General features: G+C 46.7%; 1 pseudogene; it reads right to left on the minus strand.

The window, feature by feature from the left end:
• Positions 1 to 1,060: 1,060 nt before the first annotated feature.
• LOC149450349 (F-box-like/WD repeat-containing protein TBL1XR1-A pseudogene) lies at positions 1,061 to 5,122 on the minus strand (annotated as a pseudogene).
• Positions 5,123 to 15,948: the final 10,826 nt, after the last annotated feature.

The raw sequence follows: 15,948 nt of genomic DNA on the forward strand, positions 1-15,948 counted from the left end.
ATCCACCCACTTCTAATGGTGGGCACACATGAAATGTGCCAACAAATATAAAATATATATGCCGAAGCATAGGGGCCATCCGCCCACTGGCCACCCCAGGCCCCCATGCTTTGGCATATATTCTCTTTTTTTTTAACTGCGGATGAAAATTTTCATCCGTCAGCACTGCACACACCTACTTATGTCTATTCTGAAAGCAAGACCCTGTTGCTGTCAGAATAGACAGGTCAGTGCTGCAGTTTGACATTCCTGCAAAGAAATCAACAATGGTTAACAATAAAACATAAACTCAATAAAACAACTTTATAATTGAAATATCTCTGCAAGGAAAAGTGTGTGGTGGTATGCCCACCATTATAAACCTCCCTGCATCCACCCACTTCTAATGGCAGGCACACATGAAATGTGCCAACAAATATAAAATGCAAAGTCTAGGTCTATAAAGCAGCTACAAGCTCCTGAGTCAATGATTGCTGTCGCTGACACGGTCCTTCCAGGAAGCTGGAAGGAGATAGGCACGGCTAAGTAATTTGACTTATTAAGACAGGTGGGAGATACAGCAGAAAAAACAGAGGCACACTTACTCAGTTTGGCAGGGCAGGAGCGCACCACATGACCTGCTCCCCCGCAGTACAGAGATTGTTTGCCCGACGTCTCTGGCGTTCTTCAACCGTTAATGACGGTCGCGTCAATCCCAATTGCATGGGTTCGGGCATCTCGGTGGCTTCCGGGTTCCGATTCCCAACAGGAGAGGTAGACTGGAACGGAATGCTAGGTAGTACCCATGTTGGTCTCTGACCCTGGCTGGACCTAGCGTTCCCGCAATCTGCAGTCGATCTGGACGGCCAGAGTTATGAGGTCTTCTAAGGTATCGGGTATGCCCACTCTGGCTAGTTTGTCTTTAAGTGACTCGGATAAGCCCATGCAGGGCTGTATCATTCCAATGGGTGTCCCCCATCCAACGTCTGAACTCCGAGGCGTACTCTTCCGCTGCTCGGCGACCTTGTCTGAGTGTATGCAGGGCTGTTTCAGCCGATGCTGCCCGCTGCGGGTCGTCATATTACACCGCCATTGCTTTAAAAAACGTTGTTACCGAATCCAGATGTGGATGGCGGATCTCGAGTAGTCGGTGGGCCCAGCCCTGGGGTTCATCTTGCAGTAGGGATATAATGAACCCCACCTTCACAGATTCTGCAGAAAATGTCCGCGGCTGCAGCTCAAAGTATAGTTGGCATGCATTGAGGAATGCCCTGAATTTTCCTCGATCCCCATTGAATCGTTCTGGCATCGGTACACGGGGTTCCGGTGGAGGCATTGAGACCATTGCTCCAACAAGAGGTTCCGAGGGGTTCCTGGTCGAAGATGGAGTAACCGGTTTCTGAGATGTGGATGCCGGCGAGGCTAGCGTCTGAATACGACCTTCCAGATGTGTGTAACCCTCCTGTAGCATTTTAACCGCTTGGATGAGCGCCGCCAGATGTTGGCATACAGTCATGGCCGAAATTGTTGGCACCCTTGATATTTTTCCTGAAAATCAAGTATTTCACACAAAAAAGGTATTGCATTAACACATGTTTTGCTATACACATGTTTATTCCCTTTGTATGTATTGGAACAAATATAAAACAGAGGCAGAAAAGCAAATATGACATAATGTCACACAAAACCCCAAAAATGGGCTGGACAAAAGTATTGGCACCCTTAACTTAATATTTGGTTGCACACCCTTTGGAAAACATAACTGAAATCAGTCGCTTCCTATAACCATCAATAAGCTTCTGACACCTCTCACCCGGAATTTTGGACCACTCTTCCTTTGCAAACAGCTCCAGGTCTCTCTTATTGGAAGGACACCTTTTCCCAACAGCAATTTTAAGATCTCTCCACAGGTGTTCAATGGGATTTAGATCTGGGCTCATTGCTGGCCACTTCAGAACTCTCCAGCGCTTCTTTGCCATCCATTTCTGAGTGCTTTTTGACGTATGTTTGGGGTCATTGTCCTGCTGGAAGACCCAGGATCTTGGACGCAAACCCAGCTTTCTGACACTGGGCCCTACAGTGCGACCCAAAATCCTTTGGTAATCCTCAGATTTCATGATGCCTTGCACACAGTCAAGGCACCCAGTGCCAGAGGCAGCAAAACAACCCCAAAACATCATTGAACCTCCACCATATTTTACCGTAGGTACTGTGTTTTGTTCTTTGTAGGCCTCATTCCGTTTTCGGTAAACAGTAGAATGATGTGCTTTACCGAAAAGCTCTATCTTGGTCTCATCTGTCCACAAGACGTTTTCCCAGAAGGCTTTTGGCTTACTCAAGTACATTTTGGCAAACTGTAGTCTTGCTTTTTTATGTCTCTGTGTCAGCAGTGGGGTCCTCCTGGGTCTCCTGCCATAGCGTTTCATTTCATTTAAATGTCGACGGATAGTTCGCGCTGACACTGATGCTCCCTGAGCCTGCAGGACAGCTTGAATGTCTTTGGAACATGTTTGGGGCTGCTTATCCACCATCCGGACTATTCTGCGTTGCAATCTTTCATCAATTTTCCTCATCCGTCCACGACCAGGGAGATTAGCTACAGTGCCATGGGTTGCAAACTTCTTGATAATGTTGCGCACTGTGGACAAAGGCAAATCTAGTTCTCTGGAGATGGACTTGTAACCTTGAGATTGTTGATATTTTGCCACAATTTTGGTTCTCAGGTCCTCAGACAGTTCTCGTCTCCTCTTTCTGTTGTCCATGCTTAGTGTGGCACAGACAGACACACAATGCAAAGGTTAAGTGAACGTCTCTCCTTTTTATCTGCTTTCAGGTGTGATTTCTATATTGCCCACACCTGTTACTTGCCCCAGGTGAGTTTACAGGAGCATCACATGCTTGTAACATTCTTATTTATCCGCAGTTGTGAAAGGGTGCCAATACTTTTGTCCAGCCCATTTTTGGAGGTTTGTGTGACATTATGTCGAATTTGCTTTCTTTCCTCCCTTTTTTTGTTTTGTCCCAATACACACAAAGGGAATAAACATGTGTATAGCAAAACATGTGTTAATGCAATACGTTTCGTGAGAAATACATGATTTCCTGGAGAAATATCAAGGGTGCCAACAATTTCGGCCATGACTGTATATCGTCCAGCGGGGATGGTCCTCTTCCAGGCTCAGTCATGGCCGTATGGTTCTGTCACGATCCACCCGGCGGTATCTCTAGCAACCCACAGAATGGGATTCCCCAGGGTGCGGGGTCTAAGCCCCAGTCTGCTTATTCACCAAGGACCCTGATGGTGGGGATGGACTTGGAGCAGACTGAGACCAGGTCGGGACTCCTGAGTACACCCGACTGTGGTAGAGTGAACCACCGGAGGTATGTATCGGAAGAGAGCCTGATGTGAAGAGGCTGGCAGACCTGGGCAGTGGTGAGCGGATCCATGCAGGATGGATGGATGACAGAGTATGTGTAGCGTAGTCAGGCAGGCCGGGTCGGTAACAGCAGAGGCAGAATGGTACAGAGCAGCAGACAGAGAGTAGTCGGGTCACAAGCCAGGTTTCAGCAACAGGAGGTCAGGTAATCAGGAGTAAGCAAAAGAATAGTTAGACGAGCCAGGGATCAGAGCAGGAGACGGTCAGCAGAGGTCAGGATCAAGCAGGGTCGGCAACAAGGTATCTCACACAGGTACAGACGAGCAGGGAACAGGGAATGAATACCATATGGCAATGTGAGCATTGCATGAGCTGGTTTAAATAGCCCGCCCAGCGCCAACAGGTGCGCCTGGGTCCTAGTGCCTGTCCGGCCATCATTGGTGACAGGCGCGCCTGGGTCCTAGTGCCCACCTGCCTGTATGTCTTGTTGGGATCCTACAACTGTGCAGATTCGTGCGCCGTGGTGATCTCTGGGATTCCTGACAAGGGCCCTTAAACCCCTCGCGTATTTTATTGTATTGTTACTGTACTGTCCCATGTATTGTCTCCCATTGTAATGTACAGCGCTGAGTAAACTGTTGGCGCTATATAAATACTGTATAATAATAATAATAATGTCATCAGAACAGGATGCAAGAAGGTCACCAGTGGGCTCCCACTTTATTGCGTTCACTTCATTTGTGTGTCCCTGGAATGTGTTTATTGGCCTGTCTTGTCCCAATTTGCAGACATGAATGCACATATCTGTACTGCATGATGCAAACGTGTTGTTACTTTGCCAGTCCACATCTAACGCTGGTGCCGTGTGAAAAGGAAACTGTTGTTTTGCCCCCCCCTGTGTGTGCGTCCCAGATTATGGTCGTCTTGTCTACGCCTGCACTTTAAATAATATTTCCTTTCTTGTCCCATTTCAAGGCAAATATAGGTCCTTTGTGTTGCCCCAAGGTGCTTGCAAGGGTTCCATCTTCTGTCCAGATTTTGGCAAAGCCATCATAGGATCCAGTTGCTAGAAGTGTTCCTTCACTATTCCAATCTAAGGATCCTTGTTACTAGGACCATCTTGCCCCCCCCCCCCTCGTATACAGTGTCTAAGGACCAGCTGTGTTGAAGCACTAGTGCTGTTTTCACTGAGATTCCATATCCGTGCCGTCCAATCACCTGACCCTGATGCCAATAGATCACTAACTGGGTTCCAGGCACAAACCAACACTTCTGATTCCTGACCACGTAATACTACTGCTTTGCTAGATGGGATTTCTACATCTCCATCAACTTCCATCCTATCAGTGTGGTTATTTGCCAGTCCCTGTCCTCCATTCTCTTCCCCGTTTGCTGCATTTCCCCCATTCTTCGCAGATGGCTGCTGGTTGTTTGCCGTTGCAGCGGCTGCCTGTTGCTGCACAAGCTTGTCTCTGTATGCCTGCTGTCTTGTCTGTACCACATCAGGTATAACTGCATCAATCAGGGAGATTCCATCGTCCTCCCGTCACAAAGTGTGCCATCCTCATCACTGCTCACTTCTGCCTCCACATACTGCAATCCTTTGTGAATGATGGAAATGAAAGCAGCAGGTGGCACCAGGGCACCATTGATATCAGACCGGCTGATATGGCTCTCTATACCAAAAGTGAATGCTGAATGGGAGAATCCCGACTCCTGCAAGTATCGCTACACCACAAAGTATCCTCATCACGGCTTATACTCATCTTTATGCCACCTAAACCAGGACTTCCCAGCAAACTGAGAAAAGACACCTTTGCAACCTTTGACTTCAGATGCTATGGCAGTCCTTCCATGTGATGGCTGCATTAGTTTTCTTTCTTCAAGCCAATCACATCTTCTCGTCCAAAAGTCACACTCTAAAAGCCGGTATAGTACTGGAGCAAACAACAAGGGAATCTTGGCGCCGTGATGGAGGAACCGCGTGTGCACCCGGATTCGCCTTCCTTGGTTACACGTCCATCACTCCCGGGGCAGCGGCAGCCGGTAAGCCGCTTATGTGGAGGAAGATCGGTAAGAGACGAGGGGGGGAGACAGGAAAGTGCGACCCCCCCTCAGAGTTCCACAACAATAAAAAGTGTTTAGTGTTTAACCCCTCGCCTACAGAGCACTTCTACCCCCTTCTTTACCAGGACAATTTTCAGCTTTCAGCGCTGCCGCACTTTGATTGACAATTGCGCGGTCATGCAACATTGTACCCATATGAAATTTTTATCATTTTTTTCTCACAAATAGAGCTTTCTTTTGGTGGTATTTATCGCCGCTGGGCGCTTTACTTTTTGCGCTATAAACAAAAAAATTGCAAAAAATTAAAAAAAAAAAGAGTTTCTTTGTTTCTATTATAAAATTTTTCAAACAGGTAATTTTTCTCCTTCACTGATGTGCATTGATGAGGTAGCACTGATGGGCACTAATAGGCGGCACTGATAGGCAGCACTAAAGGGCACTGATAGGCAGTACTAATGAGGTGTCACGGATAGGCGGCACTGATAGGCAGCACTAATGAGGTGTCACGGATAGGCGGGACTGATAGGTGACACTGATGATGGGTACTGATAGATGGCACTGATAGGTGGCACTGACTGGCATCACTGCTGGGCACTGACTGGCACAACCGCTGGGCACTGACTGGTGGCACTGACTGGCAGCACTGCTGGGCTGCACTGGTGGGTGGCACTTATGGGCACAGGTGGGTGCACTGCTGGGCAGAACTTGTGGGTGGCACTGCTGGGCACCGATCATCAGGGCACTGATCGTCAGTGCCCTGATGATCGGTGCCGATCCCCGCTCTGACAACCGCCGGTTCTTGGCAGTACTTTCCTCACGATCTGACAGCGTGAGGAAAGTGCAGCCGAGAACCGGCAATTGAACTTCCCGGTGATCAGCGTGTCATTGGACACGGCTGATCACGTGGTAAAAGGCCGCTGTGATTGGCCTTTTACCACATCACGTGATCAGCTGTGTCCGTAGGACACAGTGATCACGGAGATAGCTGGGTGCGCGCCCCCAGGGGCGCGCAGGAGAGCGTGTTCTGGGAGGACATCATATGACGCCCACCCAGAACTGGCCGGCCGCAGTGTAGCCGTCATCTGGCTATCTGCGGTCGGCAAGAAGTTAAAGAATTAAAAAAAAGTTAAGTTTTAAAAAATAAAAAAGGTTTTACTGATAAAAATGTTTTAGTTTTACACAAAACAGTTTTAGTGTTAAAAAATAAATAAAAGATAAAAATAAAAAATATTTCATCCCCGCCCCCCTTCTCTGTCCCCCCCCCCCCTCTTCCTCGCTCCTCCTCTGTCTATCCCTAACTCCCCACGTAGCTCTGGAGAGTCATTACCCCCACCGATCAAATTCCTTCTGATATGTTACTACCTCTTACTAATATTTGTATTCACTGGACACCATCAGATATGCTGCATTGTTTTCTTGGCTCTTCCCCTCCCCCTCTATATACAGACATTGATACTCGGCATACTTACCCCTGAATCTTGTTGTCAATATAATGTCTAATGCCTCCTGCTAATGTCTCCATCCCCATGTTATAATGACAAGAAAATTGTTTGAACAAAAAAAATAAAAAATATTTTTGTGTTAATAAAAAAAAGTGTTAAAAAATAAAAAAAATGTGTAGTGTTAAAATTATTTTTTTTTTAAGTGTTGGGGTTAAAAATAAACAATTTTATTGTTAAAAACTAAATAAAAACAAAAATGGTATTTTTTTTTTAAACTAAAAGTGTTAAAATAAATTACAAAAAGTTTTAGTGTTAAAAAAAAAATAAAACGGTTTTGTTGTTAAAAAAAATAAAAATAAAACGTTATTATGTTAAAAAATTAAAAGATTTCGTGTTAAAAAAAGTAAAAAAGAAAATTTTAGTATTAAAAGTAATAGAAATAAAATAAGTTTTAGTATGAAAAAAAAAAAGTTTCGTGTTGCCTGTGTTGTGTATGGATTGGTGCAGGTCGGGACTACAATCCCCTCCCCCCTCCATACGAGGACAGGTGTGTGCTGTGGGTGGGGAGTTGTAGTTCCAGCGCACGCCTGCAGTACCCATGTTCCCACACTAGATGTCTCCCCCGCTCAGCCCCGCTCCGCCGGCTCTCCATCCCCGGCTGTCCTCATTAACCCCTGTGTGTCCGGCGGGCGGGGTGCCGGTGGGGTGTCGGTCCCTCCTCCCCGGTGTGCTCAGTATGGAGGGATGGCGGTAGAAGGCGGGGTGGAGGTGCTGCTCCGGGACGGTTGGTACACAGTTGCGGGGAAGTTGTCGGAGGTCTCCCCGGTGCTGAGCGCGGACCGGTCCGGGGACAACGGGGTGACCAATGGATCGTTCCGGGGCCCCTCCGAGCCCCCCCAGCCCGAGGCCATCGCCAACCAGAAGCGGACGGTGCGGGTGGTGGAGCCGGGCGGGCTGGGGATCCATGAAGGGGGGCCGGGAGAACAAGATGCCCGTCCTCATCTCCAACATCTTCCGCGGGCTGGCCGCCGACCTCACCCACTCCCTCTGTCGGGGGCGACATCCTCTCCGTCACTGGCACCGACCTCCGGGATGACACACGTGACGAGGGCGGGCAGGGAGGTCACCCTGGAGGGTAAGTACCACCTGTGACATGGGATGGGGGGGCATGTATGTGTAGGGGACATGGGGGGTAAGTACCACCTGTGACATGGGATGAGGGGGTGTCATGTATGTGTAGGGGACATGTGGGGGTAAGTACCACCTGTGACATGGGATGGGGGGGGCATGTATGTGTAGGGGACATGTGGGGGTAAGTACCACCTGTGACATGGGATGGGGGGGGGGGCATGTATGTGTAGGGGACATATGGGGGGTAAGTACCACCTGTGGCATGGGCTGGGGGGAATATATGCGTAGGGGACATGGAAATGGGGGGCATGGGGGTAAGTACCATGTATGATATGTTGGTGCCATGGTATTGGGGGCTCTGCCATGGCAGAGTCCTATTCTGCTGCCATTGGAGGGGGGAGGGTTGCCATAGCAATGGAAAAGTTTTATGAGGGGGAGTGGCCCCTCAGTCTACTGTGGATACTGTATACCATGGGGGGGACCTGGCATGGCAGAATCGTTTTGGGGGTCTTGCCATGGCATTGGGGAAGTCTTACCCAGACGGTTCTGCCATGGCACGTCTTATTCTGTATGTCATTGGAGGATGGAAGGACCTACCATGGTGATAGGGGAGTCGTACTGGGAGGGGTCCTGCCCTGGGAAAGTCTACTTTGAGTACAATATGCCATTGGGGGACTCTGGACCTGCCATTGTAATGGGAGAGTCGTAGTAGGTGGTCCTGCCATGGGAACCATTACAAAGTCATCTTCTGGTACCAATGGGGGGGAGGGGGGACAAGTCTTATTCTGTATGTCATTGGAGGGTGGAAGGACCAGTCATGGTAATAGGAGAGTCTTACTGGGGGTCCTGCCATGGGAAAGGCTTGTTCTGTATACCTTTGGGGGGGCCGGGTACCTTCCATGGCAATTGGAGAGTCTTATGTGGGGTCCTGCCATAGCAAAGTCTATTTTGAATACTGCACACCATGGGGGGGGGGGGGGGGACCTGTCATGGTAAAACGGTCAACACATGTACAAAGGATTTGCAGATGAACGTTTGACAATCTACTAGTGTATAGCCAGCTTTACTGCTCTCCAGCCAACCAGGTTGGATGGGTTGACTGCCTTCTTCCTCATCTCAAACAATGGTTCTTCCCACCACGCTGGCTATGATGTGGCTGCAGGATGCCTGGACCACCATTTCCAAATATATATATAAAACAATGCCTTCAGTTATGACTGCGATCTCTTCTACAGGAGGAGGGATGCCCGCCCCCCTCCCCCACCACCAATTCCTTTCCTGGGCTCTCTCATTCCATTGGGGATCCTGGGACCGCTCCAACCGGCAGCACCGACTTCAATACACACAGAGAAAGGAGCTGATGTAGTTCCTCCCTCTCTGTGGGATCACACAATGGAAGCAACAAGGATTTTGTCACTTTTGGTTCTGGTTCTGTGTTTACTGGGCAGTTGGCGACCAGCTACTGTGCTGACCCATATGTGTCTGATCAGCTGCATTGGAGGCCAGAGGAGAGATCTGGGGTCTGATAGAGCCAGATGTCTCCATAAAGAGGACCTGTCATAGCCCATGTTGTACATCCCTTGTGATAGCAATAAAGTTGATTTATAAAAAAAAAGGGACAGTTAAAAAGTTTAAAATAAAATAAATTATTAACACAATGTTTTAAAGTGTCCCCCCCCTCCCCCTGTGCTCATGTGCAAATACATACACATACATAAATCCAGCACACATATGTAAATGGTGATCACACCATACATGTGAGGTATCGCCACGAACGTCAGAACAAGAACAATAATTCCAGCACCAGACCTCCTGCATCACTCTAAACTAGTAACCTGTAGAGGCTTTTAAAGTGTCAGCTGTGGAGATTTGTAGGTCCCATAGTTTGTAGATGTTCCACGAGTGTACTGCACAGTCTATTCCAAATCAAAACAGAAAGAAAAATGTTTCAAATTTGTTATTACTTACAAAAAGTGAAGAAAAAGGAATATTTGGCTGTTCAAAATAAAAACATGACCTCTTCAAGTATTTGGATGTGTTCAATCTGATCCATGATCCCTGGTATGCGATAAATAGGCCCAACACCGTAGTATGAGAAACATCCCCATATCATGATGCTTGCACCACCATGCTTCACGGTCTTCACAGTGTACTGTGGCTTGAATTCAGTGTTTGGGGGTCGTCTGACAAACTGTCTGCAGATCCAAAAAGAACAATCTTACTTTCATCAGTCTACAAAATGTTGCCCCATTTCTCTTTTGCCAGTCAATATGTTCTTTGGTAAATTGTAGCCTCTTCAGCACATGTCGTTTTTCCAACAGTGGGACTTTGCGGGGGCTTCTTGCAGATAGCTTGGCTTCACATAGGGGTCTTCTAATTGTAACAGTCCTCACAGGGAACGTCACACCTTCTTTCATCACCCCGGAGCTGATCATTGGCTGTGTCTTTGCCATTTTGGCTATTATTCGATCCATTCAAATGGCAGTTTTCTGTTTACTTTCACGTTTTGGTTCCATTTTACAGCATTTGAGATCATTTTAGCTGAGCAGCCTATCAGTTTCTGCACTTCTTTATATATTTTCTCCTCTCCAATGAACTTTTTAATCAAAGTACGCTGTTTTTCTACACTTTGTCTGGAATGAGCCGTTACTCAGATTTGTAGAGATATATTATATATAGAGGTATATTCCTTTCAGCAACACTGGCTATATCCATATGAACGTCCAACCTCCAGGAGCCACAATATACCGGGCAGAAAACAAACCTTCCTCACAAATTCACTATTCAGTGTCTCTCCAAAGAAAAGCCAAAGGGATCTGCAATAATGTTCTGCCATAAAAAATGTTCTTTATTAAAACCCGACCGGTACTTACATAATAGGAAGAAACAAGAGCGACAATCATACAAAACGCACTCATATCTACATCTCATTGGTTGGTTTGTATTCCCACAGATGGGGGGCCCAGTTTTTATTTCTGGGGCCTGTTTGTTGCCACCTTAGGCAGACTGTAATGGTTATTATATGTGATTTATTTTGTTATTATATACAGTACATGTTGTTCCTTAAAGCAGTTAGGGTGGATCCTGTCATCTCTAGGTGCATGGAGTACACTCACAGTCCTAGAAAGCTGGACTCTAAATACAGATATGACAAATGTTTTTCCTGTCAGAAGATTTTTATATCTGTTCATCCATTGCTGGGATTTACACAGCTCTGCCAGACAGCACAGCCAAGCAGACAAGACTACTTACAGTTAGGAAATACAGTGGTGTCCTCTGTCCACCCCCAACCATCTGATTGGATGGTGAAACAACAGCAGCAGACTGATTAGGTCATCTCTTTGCTCTCTTCTCCTATCAGTATGTTCTATGTTGGTACATGTGCATGCAGCACACCTGATTGGCTCTCGGTTCTGCCCCTTCTTCTTCCAGTGCTGCTGCATAGTAAGAGGCTGATACCAAATCAATTTCAGGCACTTCCACTAGTGGCATTAAAAACACACATTTCCAGATGTATTAACCCCTTCCTGTCGGATGTATGTATATATGTGGCAGCACAGAGATTGGCCGTATTCTGTGCCTCCACGTATACACATACCTGTTTTGTGTTGGCAGCATGTCCCCAGCACTCTGACAGTACCGTCACTGACAATTGGAAGCTGGTAGGATGGGCTTCCAATTATCTAATCATCCAATCACAGTGATCACATGGTGTGGAAGCTGAGCAAGCAGGTAACGATGCTCCGGTGTTGCGATCTCTTAAAAGGCTGGGAAGAAGGGGTTAATGAATACAGTGTTGCATTCATTTGTGTCTGTTATATCTGTCTGGAGATTAGTCCAAAGATGTACAGTTTTTATTCAACTGTGTGTGGCAAAATATCCTAAAAATCCAGAGCTATGAACAGGGGATTCTAAGAAGATCCTGGGATTTCCCGCTGTAAACGCATGTGTTCTGTATTGCAGACATCTAGAACTGCATTCACCTGATGCCAAGCATACTGCGGTGCTGCGAGCAAAAGATCCTGCGGCGGCCCAGACCTGGTTCAACGCAATTCACGGGACGGTGACGGAACTTCTTCCCAAGGTGATGGCCGAAGTCCAAACTCAGCTGGGAAAAAACGGAATCTCTGGAAGTCATGAAATTCGGCACATGGGCTGGCTAGCAGAAAAGGTCAGTTTGTTGTGTCTTTGGCTTTATATTGTTTATCTCACCAGCTAAATGACCACAAAAATGTCTCATCTGAAGTCCCTTTAACCCTTTTCCGCCTACTCCGGTGTCCTTGTACAAAGTTCTGAGTGCCTGGGGGGCGGGAAGATTTTCGATCATGTGACTACTGTGTTTGGCTGTCATAGTGGTCACATGATCAGGAGTCGTTCCACCGGCTATGGATTATTAGTGAGGGCCGAGAGCTGTCTTTGACAGGCCAGTGTCTGTGCTGGGAGCTTGCAGTGAGCTTGTTCTCAGCACAGAAACATTGGCTGCCCAACAACGCACATGTGTGGGTGTTAAAGCCTACCCTTGTGGCTGCAAATATGTGTTATTTGGGTGACAACAGGTTAAAGTGGAACTTAACCCCCCCAGGTTTAATTTTACTCTAAACCCCCTCCTCCCTTGTGTGCTGGGGGGAACTTAAATAACATACCCAGCCATCAACTGCAGCATTACCCTGCAGTAATCTGCTGAAAGCGGAACCCACAGGGCCTTGTGCCGCCATCATTGGAGCCAGCTTTCTCTTCCAGGTCCTAGCAAGCAGCTCCCGATGACACTCCACTGCGAATGCACAGCGTATTGTACATAGCCCCAAAGCCACCTGAGACACATGATGTTGGTATCCTAGGGGGCTTCAGGTGGGGTGGGGAGGATGTCATTCTTACCTAAGGCAGAAGCATGGGGTGTGTTCTCCTAAAGAAAGAAAGAAAGAAAGAAAGAATTACAGGAGTTGGTCAAAAATATGTAAACACTACATGATTTGCAGGTGTGAATTGACGACATGGTTTGCGTTGAAAGCGGAAGTGACGTAGCATTCTTTTACTTCCGCTGTGTGATGAGACACCTAGCTAAAAGGTGGAAAGCGTCACTTCCATCATTTACTGCGTGCGCAGCTAGTAATATGGAGTCATGTCACAGCTTACTGAGCTTCAAAGAGGGCAAATTGTTGGTGCCACTTAGCTGGAGCTTCTGTGACTGAAGTTGCCAATTTATTTGACGTGCCACGAGGTACAATATCAAAGGTTATGGCGGTATATACAGTTTCTGGGAAAACGATGTCTGGGGAGCCATATCTTGGTATTCTGCAGGTCCCATTGTCACCTTGAAAGATAGTCACTGGCAGTGACTATGTACAAATTTTGGCAGACTATGTGCACCCCATGGTGCAGACATTGTTTCCCGAAGACCGCGCCATTTACCAAGCTGACAATGCTCCGAATTCACACAGCTGGCGTTGTCAAATCACGGTTTGGTGAGGATGCAGACAAGGTTTCACACCTTCCCTGGGCGCCACAGTCGCCGGACCTCCATATCATAGAGCCATTATGGTCAACGAGATTTGGGCTCATTTTCCTCCTCCGGCATCTCTGCAAGAACTGGAGCGATTTTTGTATGAAGAGTAGTATCAGATTCCATTATCCACCACCCAAGACTTATATTTGTCCATTCCCAGGAGAATTCAGACCGTCTTGGATGCTAAAGGCAGTCCAACACTATAGGAGCTAATGATTTTGTTCTTTTACCTAGTGTTTCCATAATTTTGTCCAACCCCTGTAACTGGGACTGAAGGTTCGTGTTAAAATCTTAGTAGTCTGACGTCATCGTGTTCTTGCTCTATCTGTTTAATGTGCTGATTGTCTGCTTGTTATTTGGGTCCACTTTAAACTGTGATCAGTTACTTAGGCGGAGACCTTTCTCTGCCACCTACTGGAATTTGTCATTTCTGTGCAATGTATGCGATTAAAGAGGGGACTCCGTATGCAGCTTTCATTGAATGTTGCCACTTAACAGCAAGCACTGAACACATCAAATATGCCACAGTCTCCTGGGAAGTGTAATTAGTCGGTTTGTTTGAATTTGGGGTTTTACTGTTACACTTAGGAATCGGGGGAGGCTGAGGATAGGGCCACTGTAGCTGACAAGCCCCCTTTGCCAGTCACACTCCGTGAACAGGGGATTGTGGCAGCTATGCTGTGTCTGAGATCAATGTTAGTGACGCCCACTAATTGGGCATTCGTCGGGGAGGAGCAGAGAAGCTGGAAATTAGGGACCAAAAAGAGATTTACTTCACATTTCAACACTGTTTCATTGGAGAAGTGAATACAGGCATTTAGACATGCAAGGATGGATCTGTATTTATGTTTTTAATTCCTTCAGGAGTTAATTTTTTAAGGCCCAACACTGGAAACACTTTTTAGTCGGTTATTGTGTACCGAGAATACTATCTCTACAGTCACTGACCTTACATTTTCCAAAATACAATATTTTCCCCTAAAGCGGGCCTTTAACGTCTTAAGGGGCCATGCACGGTGCTTACAAGAAGGTGTCCGTTCCGATATTGGGGGCACGTGTAAAGGTAAAGGTACTCTGGGCTCTGATTTGGGTCACGCCGTGTACATCGTTCTCTGGGGAGGTACAGTAGTAAGTGTAGATGGTGAGACGACTTGTTCAGCTGAGCCAATGCAGATTTAATGAGCATCATACTTGTTAGCGTTGGCGGTTGGATTGGCTGGATGTCCGTAAAGACAGATGCATCCAGTGAATGCTTCCTGTTAATATGGAAGATGGACAGTCTAGGTGTTGATAGACATCATTTATGTATTTACTTTTACAGTTATTATTTGCTTTTTACGAACACGTAATTTCCAAAGGTTTTGCCCATTTATAACAGTCCCTGAGCGATTTCTCTGCTCCTTTTTTGTTATGTTTTCACAGAAGTTGAAGCGTATCTAAACCCGAGAACAAAATCTTTTCCAGTTTACCAATCTTTAGATTTGGTGGCTGCCATTGTTTTATTTTTATTAGGATTATCTAGTTTTTATGTTAAGCTGGTAATCATGTTCACTTCCTGTCCTAGGGTGACAACACTCAATGTACTATATCTATTGTAATGTTTGGGGGTTGTTTAGCTCAGGGTAGCGCTCACCAGCAAGTAGAATCCACACCAGAAATTGTTGTTTTAGAGTTTCTTGGCCCACTTTTATTAAAGAAAAAAAAAAGTCCATACAATGTATGTTTGCCACATCAACAGAAAACAACCAATCCAGCCTCCTGGCTTGCACTTGCAACAAAATAGTTCTTCAGCCTCCTGGTTTATGTACAGCAGTTCTGCTCAGGCCTTCCACTATAGACCCTCGTCAGTCCCCCATAGACCACTTCCTCGCCAACACTGTCCACACAGCTGGCAGCCCCTTGCTGCCCTGATCCTCAGGCTCTGGACTCTGTCCTTTCCAATGCACATATGCACTCCTCTGGATTCTCCCTTGCACATACCTGGATTCCTCGGGAGGATAGAGCCCAGAACTCTGGTCCAGTCTCTACAAAAAGCCCAGAACCCACCTGCATAATCAGTGTTCTGGCTATAACTAAAATCTAGTCCCAGGATTGCAGATTTCTTCCCACCAAGATCACTATGAAATTTCCAGGCTCCAGGTCCCAAAATGGACCTTTATGAAACAATGAAGAAACTGAAAAGCCAGTTTCCTCTGCATTACACAAACCCCCTGGAGCCCCTTAACCTGCCTTGTTGAGGATCCTGGGTAGCATAATATCCTTTTACCAACATGACAGATCACCGCACTGTCACACTATGGAGAGCAGCATTGTCACCCTAGGACAAGAAGTGTGTCAGGGCTACAGAACAAACACGTGTCGGCTTGTGAGCTGCTATGTGAGTAATAAATCTTACCAAGTGCTGATTGTGAATCGCCTGCACCTAACACATGCTCATACTAGTGTGTAA

The sequence above is a fragment of the Staurois parvus genome, unplaced genomic scaffold, assembly GCF_062004578.1.
Source record: "Staurois parvus isolate SC_StPar_1 unplaced genomic scaffold, SC_StPar_1.0 ptg000575l, whole genome shotgun sequence".
NCBI lineage: Eukaryota > Metazoa > Chordata > Amphibia > Anura > Ranidae > Staurois > Staurois parvus.